We start from the raw sequence: 4,573 nt of genomic DNA, 5'->3' as shown, positions 1-4,573 counted from the left end.
ATGTTCCGGTCTTTCTCCGACACACCTTATCTCGGGTATTGATAGCTTTCAATAGTCTGAGAAATTCCATACAGGTAGCCTTCCTAGGTCATACCAATATGGAAATTCTTCAGAGCCTTCAAATTCTCCTAGTCTTCGGAGTCTTCAACCGTTGTAGTTTCCATTATTATAATGCACGGTAAAATCCCCTTCATTCCGAAGTGGTCTTAGTTATCCGATATCTTGTACTTCTTGGAGTGGTCTCATCAGTCGAATCTTCGTGTGGTCAAAAGGGGAAAGGGGTATAGTCTAACTAAAAGAGAATATTTGATAAAGCCCGGAAAAGAAGAGAGGTAAAAGATCTTTTTGAAAATAAAGTTTTAGAGAAAAAACTTTCCTATGGGCTTGCCAGTTTCTAGGGGTCACATCCTACAGTCAACTTGTGCTCTGATACCATCTTGTAGCCACCCGACCCGAATGGATCGAAGTCTCTGTGCTTAAGTGTCATCCCTGGATCGGTATGCTGACACACACAATACTTGAGGATTTATAACAGAGGTAAATCACATGTATAAAGTAACATAAATACTATTACCTCAATCCAAATAGTGGAAGTAACAATAAAGTTGTGGAGTTCCCAACAACGCTAATGGCAAAGTTGAGTGTAGACATGATAACCCTAACGTATCACTTACTCGTCGTAAGAATCCTACAACATGAGACATTGCAACCATGTAGGTCAGTACATTGAATGTACTTGCAAATTCACACCATAGAACAATGATGAATCATGACTATCTCTATATGCATATTTGGCTGGTGGAGGCTCTAAGTTTAAATTTTGCATAAAGCTAATTTTTCCCTACAACAAACGAATAAATTTTATTCACTACCAAGTTTATGCCTTTATTGAGAAGGTTCCTCCAACTCAAATCCAAAAATTCGCAAATTATTAATAACCTAATATATTAATTAAGTAACATGATGAGATCAACCAATAATTCAAATACCAGATACTCAAGATGTCCATAACCGGGGACACGACTAATCATGATTAGTTTGTACACTCTACAAAGGTTTGCGCACTTTTACCCACAAGACTCGACCTCCTCCGTTGAATTTCTCGCACTACATGATGTTTGAGAAACGGATGATCGAGACACAGTCTTTCTGAAGCATTAACTCTTTACTCTGGGTAGACAGTTACACCTACTTTCCCCTACATCTGCTAGCCTACCACTGAAAGAGGTCACACAACTTACTCAACTATGCCAGAGCCTATAATGGCTTGTGGCTGCACACGGAAGTTTCTAGCATGAATAATCTTATGGTCCCTTTGAGCCTGGGTGGCATTCCATAGGATGATCACACGGGTACTCCGGGATCCCCTTGGGTAAGCACTGGGTTCTCCAGGTGCCCGGGAAAACCACTGGGTGCTCTAGGGTGCCCCAACCATTCCGCCCAGATGTGTATTGAAGTAGCCACCTTAAGTTTTCCTTAGTTAATATTACTCTCGCAACTTTCATGAATCTCACATACCAATCCACGTCTACGAGCATGGCTAAGCAATAAGTAACAAAGCGTATATATTCTCGGGTTGATCAAAGGTAATAGGTTCCTACCTCATGAACTACATAGCAATGCCCCAATTCCCAATCCTACTCATACAAATCTTTGAGGGTGAAACTAATGCATAAATACTGGGTATGAAAAATATGATCAAATTGTGAACTTGCCTTGTACTGTTGATGAAGATTCTTCACACTCATAATTCCTAATAGTCCTACTCGTCACACTCCGTTCAATCTATCGTAAGCAAGCAATTATAACCACACATAAGCAATCACTCAAAGATAAAAAAGAAACGAAGAAAACACTTCGAAAAACTTCAAAACCAACATATAAAGCTTCTAAATAGAAACATATTTTTAGTAGTAGAAAAATTGTGTAATTTTGATCTTAACAGAAAGTACATGTCAGGAGCTACGATTTGCAAAAAGAATCAATTAAATCGGAGTTATAAAACTCAAGTTATGCACAAAAGAAGTTCAAATTCAAACCTGTTTCAAACCAAATTTTATACTTTCAAAAATATGTTTGAGTTGGTTATCTGGTAGAGGGGATCATAACGAAGAATTTGGCGTTGCTTTCATTGGATTTGGACAAACGGTTTAAAGTTTTGACCGTTTGAAGAACACGGACTAAACTACAATGGAAAATAATTACGGATGGGTCCCTGGCCGAAAATAAACAGAAAAAGAAAAAACCTATTGGACGATGGTCCGCTATGGGAAACTAACGAACGAAATCATCCTCTACAGAAGCTTAACAAGCGAATGTTTGCTACATAACCTAACTAAATAAATAAACTAGCTTTAAAAGAAAACCGAAAGCTGAAAAACAAAACCGGATCGGACCGGGGGCGGTTTTTACCGGTCCACGGCGGTTCGACGTCGGCGAGGCGGACGACGGCGGCGGCCCCAGCATCGGCGGGGAGATCGGGCGGCAACGGCAGGATCGACGGCGGCCCTGGTGGCTTGCGGTGGCGGCGCGAGCTAGCAGGAGAGGCGGCGGGAGGCGGCAATGCTGGCGGCAGTGTGCACCGGCGGCTTCGACGGCGCTGGCGGGGGGATCGGCAGGCTCGGGCGGCGGCGAACTGGTGAGGAGTGGAGGGGGTCGGGTCCGTGGCCCGCCTTTTAAAGGCAAGGGGGCGGGCGCTTCCTTGGGAAAGGGGTCGCGCACGGGAGGAGGAAGGCGGCGCTGCGGCAAGGCCGGCTGGGCTTCGGCCCAGTTCGGTCCAGATGAGATTTTTTTAAAACATTTTCCAGAATAAATATATATGTATAATAACGGAAAAATTCACATAGGCCTATTATACATCAAAAATTTTGGAAAAATATTTTCTATAACATGAACATTTTTCTAGCGTCAAATAAAATCCCAAAAAATTAAATAAAACAAACAGTGCTACTGGTTTATTTAAAAACCAAATAAAATATTTTAAAATACCAAAATAATTTCAAATTTATTTCTCTCCATTTTTCTATTGTAGGGAATCATTCTACCCTATTTTCCATATATTTTATTTTCGGAGGAAAATAATTTGAATAAACCAAATAACTCCAAATTGAAAGTGGGTTTCGAAATAACTTCAAAGGGACTTTCAATTTGATTCTTTGAAACTTCCAACTCTCTTTCTTAGCATTTGAAGAAGTCATTTTATCCTCTCTCATGAAACTCATTAAGTTGCATAAAGTTTCTGAATCTGAAACATTTTCAAATGAGATTCAAATCTTTTCAAAAACCCTTTTCATTTATTTAAATGGAAGAAGTCATATCATCTTCACTCCAGGGTTTTGTGATGAAATGAATTTGAATTCATGAAGATCATAAATGCAAGGTGAAAGTTTGGGAAAGTTCTTTTATTCCCTCTCATTTAACTTTCAAAAGTTTCAAATTTCACTGAATTTCACACAAGAAACCACACCACAATCACAATCAATAAAAACTATTTATTTAATATAACATTCCAAAATTTAGAATTTTGGGATGTTACAGGTATGCCAGCCCAAATTCCTTGTGCGGGTGTTTCTATGTAAGTGTACATCAGATTATATATGTCGTTATATGTGCCTACTCTTGAACCCTTAGATTTTTTCTCCTCTAAGCATGCGAATGGTAAAATGCTCCTGCATGCACCACCTATTGCCTCATCATCGTGGCTTAAGCCTGCATGCGTGTTGGTAACTTTGATGAGGTGGTTAACTGATTATGATCAATAGAATTCTTAGTTAGAGCGGTCATGTATCCATGATTTGGTTTATTATTTTTATTTGTGAGGATTGATGATTTGTTATACAGGGACCAATAATTATGATTCATCCATCTTTTGGTTTATTAGTTCTCCACATTTTTGAAGACAGGGAATCTTTTTAGAGGAATCCAATACTGCATGGAAAATCAGATGTTGCAATATTCAATGCAGATTCAGCGGCAAATTCGTACCTAAAGTGAACACAAAGATCTCGTTTTCCTATTGTGTCATGTTGGTATATCCCTCCTACTTTTTGAGTTTACTCTTATTTCAGTTTCAAGGTGCACCTACATTTTCTCCTCAAGCGCAGCCAAGTACATAGCAGACAATTGTTTTTTTAGCTATTTGTAAACCTGAAGTACTAGGCTGCTACCCCAATCCTGTCATCGTAATCTTGGATCAGCTAACTGAATTTACAGTAAACATTGAATTCCATTGTGTACTAATTCTGATATCCAATCGTTGCTTCCTATAGAGTAAGTCGACAAATTATGTAGGTTTCATATCACACTTGCTTTCAAATTTTAAGAGGTAAATAGCTTAGCTACATATTGATGCCTTCAGCTTTTTAAATCATATCATGTGGCTGCTCATCTGAGATGTGTTTTCAAGCAAAAGAAACCATATATTTGTTTTTTAAGTATGTATTCGTCTGTGGCTTGCAGAAAAAAGACCGAGCTAAATACCAAATAGAAGTGGTCCGATTTGTTTGTGAACATGGTATTGAAATATTTACATGTGTGAATTCTTCGCATTTTTTGGCCATTTGATTTTTTTAAC

The sequence above is a fragment of the Aegilops tauschii genome, chromosome 4 (genome assembly GCF_002575655.3).
Source record: "Aegilops tauschii subsp. strangulata cultivar AL8/78 chromosome 4, Aet v6.0, whole genome shotgun sequence".
NCBI classification, from domain to species: domain Eukaryota; kingdom Viridiplantae; phylum Streptophyta; class Magnoliopsida; order Poales; family Poaceae; genus Aegilops; species Aegilops tauschii.
Note: the sequence above shows the minus strand (reverse complement) of the source record.